The sequence below is a fragment of the Garra rufa genome, chromosome 2, assembly GCF_049309525.1.
Source record: "Garra rufa chromosome 2, GarRuf1.0, whole genome shotgun sequence".
Taxonomy (NCBI): Eukaryota; Metazoa; Chordata; class Actinopteri; order Cypriniformes; family Cyprinidae; genus Garra; species Garra rufa.
Genome location: NC_133362.1, coordinates 63,144,232 through 63,151,743, shown reverse-complemented (window position 1 = coordinate 63,151,743; position 7,512 = coordinate 63,144,232).

Genomic DNA, 7,512 nt, shown 5'->3' with positions numbered 1-7,512 from the left:
CGTGGCAACCTCTCCAGTGTAAACTTAGACATTCAACAAATTAAAATACGTCAAAGTCACGCAGTATTTACAAAAGTAAACATCTAGAATTGAATCATTACATTATTAATCTAGTCTCATTCAATCATTATCCAACAGACTATTAGTTTAAAAAGGAACCACAAGCTGGCTCACCGTAGAGACGGAGACTTTCTGGCAGCCTGTAACAGAGTGAAAAACACGACGAAAAACGTTAGTTAGGACAAAGTAGTGTAACACTACTGAAATAAAAACTAAAAACAAACTCTGAACTAAGCTTTTTGCTGCTCAGTGTCTAACGTTAGCTCGTCCCCTCAGAGAAACAGCTGGAAACACAGTAAAATAAAATCCGTTAGCGTTAGCTAAACAAGTTAACCTTATTTGGAAACGAGCCAAAGTCTCAAGTAGGGCTCACGCAAAGTCTTTTACCTGTACTACAGTGCACCAAGCGCCTTACTAGTTATAAAGTGTCACAAAATTAACAAAACAATATATTTTTTCCAATTAAACTCAAGTGAAAACTTACCTGAAAGCCACGGATGTCGCCGGGGGAGTCGCCATCTCTATGGTGGGTTGCTAAGAGACGAGTAAACGTACAAGTTCAAACAGAAAAACGCGGCATCGGCCTTCTGTCGTGAGCCGACTCAGAGCCGACCTTTGATGAGCTGGCAAAGTAGAGCACTGACCAAATTACACCCGCCTACGCCTGGCCGATCCTTTTTAGATCTTAGAGTTTATGAGGCCGACGTTCTGCTTACGGGCCGACATCGGCCCGACGTATGTGTGCTGTCTGGGATATATATATAGAGGCGCCAGCTAAACCAGATAAAGTTATTTGCTCTGTTTACATAGTTTACTGACACCTTTTGGTTATTTACTGGTACTACTGCCTTAACAATGACACTCCCAATGGATAAGATGAGGATAATTTAATAGCATTTAATAGAGCCGTGAAATGACAATAATGAATATAAAAAAAATTGTCTGATAGACTGTTTAATATACAACACATGACTTATTTTGGCATACAAACAACCAATTTGTAACCAAAGACTAGGCTATGTAAAATGTGAATTAACTTTTATTAGTAACTTTGGTAAGTTTCAGATTTCAATTCATAAATAACATCGATGGAGGGGGGCCCAAAAAATGCAGCCTGCCTAGTGTAGTCCGTTTATTTAATCCGGCTCTGCATATACCGCGCGTCAACATTTGAAATTTGAACTTGAGCGTGCAAAGGACGCGACATATAAACGGCCCCTTTCGCATTTAAATTATACATAATCTCTATAAACCACTTATAATAATAATTATAAGTAACAACAATAGCCTAATAATTGGCTAAACCTTTCAAATATTTATACATATTTATATTATACTTAGGCTATATATTTTATTTGACTCAGCTGATTTATTAAAGTCACTAAATATTTAACAAATGAAACAGTGGACTTAAATTATTAATTCAATTAGGCCTATATTTGATCACAAACAATGATAAATTCCTCAATAAAACATCACTGATTATTATAGTCTATATTTTATAATTATACCTATATAGACTATTATTGACATTAAATTTACTGTAGTAATTAATACAGAGACACTAATTTGGGCAAACAGCACTAGTGACTTGTTTAGGACTTGAAGCTTTAAGTTGAGGACTTGCAACTCGACTTGGACTTGCTCGTTTTGACTTGGGACTTGACTTGGGACTTGTCTGGCTTGACTCGGGACTTGACTTGAGACTTGAATGCAAAGACTCGAGACTTACTTGTGACTTGCAAAACAATGACTTGGTCCCACCTCTGTAATGAAATATCATCAAACTATTCATCTGACGGAGGTGACAGAACTGACGGAGTTGACACATCTGACGGTGTTGACCAAAACCTGAATTTGTAGTCATTTTAACTATCAAATACATTGAATCAATTAATTACTGTATTAAAAGAACCACAACAAACAGTGAGTATGTTATTGTTTATAAAGCTTCTATTCAAGAGTCACATTTAATTATTTTTATATCTTATTGGAACACAAAATCTTACGGTGGTGACATCTGACGGTGTTGACAAATTAGCCTTTTCTTTCACAAAACAAATGGAGTTCATGTAGTAGACATTTAGTTTTTTTTTCTGTTGATGCTAGAGGCTAATGGAACCTGCTTCAGGAGAATAAAATGGTTTAAAGATTTCAAATAATTTTCTCAGAAATTGGATGTTTGGTGTTCACATATCATAGTTGTGACACACGAAATATTAACATTAGAATTAAAATATTCTAAAACTATAAAACTTAGCAGAGCCTGTGTGACATTGATGTACTCTGCAGAAGAGGACTGTGGCAAGGGGGTCCTTTTAGAGTGATAGCCCCTGATATTCCCTGATTTTATTGACAAAAAGTGAGGACACACCTTCTAAACCTTATTAAACACACATGTCTGACTGAAAAACAACCTTGCTTTAATATGACATATTATTAAGTGTTGCCTTTGATAAAACAAGGTCTTTTTCATCATTAAGTTTTTTTTTTTTAATCCATTTTATAGCATATGAATGAATAAACCCTTCTCTGTGGACACACCGTTTTAGATGTAGTGAGAAGACAATAAGTGTCATAGATTTCACATAATAATGAGCAAATGAAATTGAAGGGGATAATTGTGTTAAATACATTCTATTATTAATCACCAAAGCATTTACAATTGAAAATATGTTTTATTTTTAAAACTAATAGCAGTTATAATTGGTGGACATGTTTTGTCCCATGTCTCAAGAATGACTGATTTCTGACAATCTTTGTCCACAATTGTTTCTTTCCATGTTCATTTAATATTTACTTAATTTCGTATTTATATCTGCATTATGTCTACATTTATTTAATTATTTACGAAGACATTTATTTATTTAGACCTTTCTTTGTCAGCAAGGGAGAAGCTCTGAGGCCACAGTGTGACCCACCAAAAATGTTTTGTTTTTGTTTTGTTTGTACCAAAAAGGCTAAGATAAAGATAAATGACTTAAAATGTAAAGCATGTGAATGTTATGCTAAACACACATCCGAAGAGGATTCCAGGATTTTTTATTTTTTTTTACCACTTCCAAAACAACCCCCTTTCAAAAATTTGGGGGCATCTGAGTCCTCAAACATGCATTTAACATGATATGAAACATTTATAAAAACATTTATATTTAAAAAACAAAGAAAAAAACATTAACATTTCAAAGGTGAAGAAACAAATGACTTCATGAAGTACCCAGTACAGCTGACTACTGAAGTGGAGATTCAACTACAGATCTGGCTTCTTAAAAATACACAATACCTTAAAAAACACAATGCCACGCCACACAGAGACTAGTGTAAGTATTCCACTTTATCCTCCAGACCTAAAGTTTGTTGTACTGAAGACAGTGAGTTGTGTGTTTGTAATATGCCTCTGTGATCAGGCATATCATAAAAAAAGTTATCTCACACTTTCTTGTACAATTAAAAATGATAAACGTGGACTGATAAATTCAGATCCTCTTCTGAATGGAGAAATATCATGACAACGATGTCGAAAAACTGATTTTCACTAGTTCGCTTTTGCATATAATAAACAGCGTAAAAGTTAAGCGTGTGTTTGGCATGCTGTCCGGGAGAGGGCTCCGAGCTCGGTAATCATTCCTGAGCCCGGGGCACTCCCCCTGCCCAGGGAGAGGGGTCCGAGCTCGGCATTTGGCCCGAACCCAATAGCGCTCCCCCCCTTTGCTGGAGGTGAAGATAAATAAAAAGGGGGGGTGGGAGGGATGCTGAAATCAGAGATAGCTGAAGGTAGGACTGCTTGGTTATTTAAAGGGACTGTAGTAATTGGATAGGGAGAGTGATTGGATAGGGAGTGATTGCTGATGATGAATTGGCCGTGTTAATTATCTGCGCGAGCTCCTCCTGAAATTTGTTAATGAAACATCACTAAAATGAAGTGTAAAAGAAAATTTAATAAATGCATGTTCCAATTTTATTACACTTTTGTCTATTAAAATTGCTCTTATTGCTTTTTACTTAACTACTTTTTTTAAAAAGTCATCAATTTGTTGATTAAACTAGATTTTAAAAGATTTGACCTTTATTGTGGATATTTCTATGGCTATTAATTATTCACCAAGACTTTTATAAAGGAACTGTTGATATAATAGAAGTATCCAAATGAACTGAGTGATCAAGAAGGAAGCAACACCAGTTAAAAAAAACGGTCTGGGACAGCTCAAACTGATAAAATCCCAACCAAAAAAAAAAAACAGAAACTGCGTCAATCTGAAGACATAGAAATTTTAAAACTTAGAAATATCAGCATTCATTCAAAATGCCAGTGTAAAACTGGTAAACCTGCTGCTGATAATTCGGAAATGAGCAACTAATAATAAATGGAAACGGCAGACCAGTTACCTCCTGAAGCATACAGTGATATACTACATAAACAATAATACTGCAAAAATACAGAGTAATGTACTGCAAAAACAATACAGTTTAAAACACAGTAATATACTGCATTAACAATAATACTGTATAAACAGTATAAAAGTGTCTAAAATGCAACAAGATCCAACTGGTCCTGCAGTAACCAATGTCAAGACAAAATGAATTAAACATTTATTGTTTCAAAACACAATAACCATAAATTCAAAAGGCAAATCATGCAAAACAAAAAGGTGCTCATCATATAGTTTTCAGTTAGCACACGACACAGTTTTGCGAATGAGTCTATTTTTCAGTCCATGCACCTTTACAGAACACTGGTCACCTCCAATGCAAATCTTTTGAATGACCTCAATGTGCAATGTAGTTTTTTGGGGAAAATCAATATTAAGCACAAGAATCAGCCCGACTAGTAGAGCTACAGCATGGGGGAGGCCTTTGACATCTCTCAGGACAATCTTCCTCCAGAACCACATTAGTCAAAGGCAAAGTAGTCAAAGGCATCATCTCCATCAGACATTAGGAGAATGCCCAGATCCATTCCTGCAGTCACATGGTCTTCAATGTCGGTTTCCTACAGTAATTGTATTATCAAAATATTAACTCAGAATGTCGTTGTTTTTTTTTAAATTGAAATATTGTATAACACAATTTTTTGCAGAAAATTATGTAGGGAGGACAAGTATCTTAAGACCCTGCTTGCAATTTACTGTTTTCTACATTAAATCATTCTACATATGACAATATAACCTCGATATATTTAATACTGACAATGTGAACAGTGAAATTAAACTTAAAAAAATGTGGCATTTGTTATCTCATAATTAGATTATGCAGTTCTTACATTTCACACACAGGGTCATGGTTAAACATATATACAGACCATTATTTTAAGCAAAGGTATAATATTAACCTGTAAGTCCACCTCTGCTGACTTGAGTAAATCTGATGGATCTTTACTGAGGTAATGTGGAAGGCCCTGAAGAACAATGGTCCATTCATTGACATGGAATTCTTAAATAAAAGAAAAAAGCATTGTTAGATTAATTTGTGAGAATGACAGGCACATTTTCTAGCTTTAAATGCATTTTTTATATAATTACCGATTAAATATGTTGTCCTTTCTGTCAAAGAGTTACATTTAACCAAACCTAAAACATTTACAAAAATAGACAAATTATTAAATAACAAAAAGGAATTTACTGGAGTACAGGCTTCAATATTACAAAAAGAAGAAAGTAAGATCATTATTGTCGATTTTGTAAAGTAAACTGCAGCAAATGCATTTTTGTGCTCTCATTTGCCACAGTAGGAAAATAAAAAAATCCATGATAGTGTTTCAGTGACTTTCCAAATAATGGGAAAAAGTGAATAAATAACAAGCAGTTGTTTTAGGTATAAATGTCAAGGTAAGAAAACACAAAGTATAGTGTTGTAAATGTACATTAATTTGGTAAAAACTAAAATATAATAGTTTCTAGATTTACCATGCTAATAATTGTGGAAATGCAGATAAGACACATCAGTGTGTAAACGGGACTTTTATTTTGGTCTGGTGATGTGACGTCATAAAGCGGCGCCCCTAGCCCTGCATTTGTTGTGATTCTGCTGAAGAAAGGTTTGTGCTTTTTACGTTTTTTAATCAGTGCAACTGTTGTCAGTTTAAACGTTTAGTCTGAGACCGCTGTAGTGAACACATAGAGATTTTTTTTTTGCATTTATTTTTGAGAATAATTTACTTTCTGTTAATTACTCTAATCTTAAACAGGACAAAAGTGTCCAAACACACAGAGAAAACCCTCCTGAATCAACTGAGATCCACGTGACACACTATTTTAAAGATGGTGTTTATTAAAGAGGAGAGTGAAGACATGAAGATTGAAGAAACATTCAGAGTCAAACATGACGATATTGAGGAACAAACAAAGATGGATTTCATTAAAGAGGAGAGTGAAGACGCAAAGATTGAAGAAACATTCAGAGTCAAACAAGAAGAAACTGAGGAACAAACAGGTTGGTTTTTATTCTCAAAGCTGAACTGACTTGATCCTTAAAATGTCTAGCTCTACAGAAATGAATGATATTTGTGAGAATGTTTATGAGTGTCGTAATTAAAGCGGTTTGTGGACAGATATGTTGAGATCACATGACTAGACAAATAATAAAATCCTGCGTTCACATTGGACATTTGTTTTTATGGCATCATGCTTTTAGGTTGTAGCAATAATAAATAATTAGCCTGAACATTTTAGTTCTATAACATTAAACCCAATATCTGCTTCTAAAATTAAAAGTATTAATTTTTATCACTTAATTATGCAGCAGTCTCTGTTGTGCCAATTTTCTGTTCCAATAAGTCAGAAAGTATTTAGTTATTTACTTGCAAGAAATTTGGGCAATTAATTGAAATACAATGTCAGCTTCCAATGATTATGAAAATACAATAATCAAGATAAAACCATTAGTGTGCACCATTCTGCCCATTCCCTTTCCAGTGGAGCGGTTTCACTCCATAAAACTTACTGTGCAAATCAGTGAAATTATGTGATCAAAATGCTGCACTTGATTATTGATAATGATTTTTCACATAAACCATCATCAGTTATGTCTTAAGTGAACAAAAACAGCTGAGCATGAAAATATGTGTGTAACAGTATATTGGATCCATGCAGCTCCTAAAACGACAACAGCTCACACTATTCCCTCTGCCGTCTGTACGGTTAAACTACAAAAGATAAAAGCATTTGTAGCTGTAATATTAAACAAATCAAGTTTAATTCTTACAGTGAAGACTATGCTGTTTTAGTTTACATTTAATTCTGTTTAATTTCTCTATAGCTGTTCGCTGATAATTAGATAAAATAATAAGATAATACCAAATTTTAAGTAGGCAGGGTTAGTTAACACACAAGTAACCTATAACTGAACATCATATGATACGTGTGGCGAGGCGTCTGCCCGCCCCCCTAATTTTCATCACCACCCCGTCCCGTATTCGCCGCCCACGCAGGAGTGCTACCTTCCTCATCCAGGCTC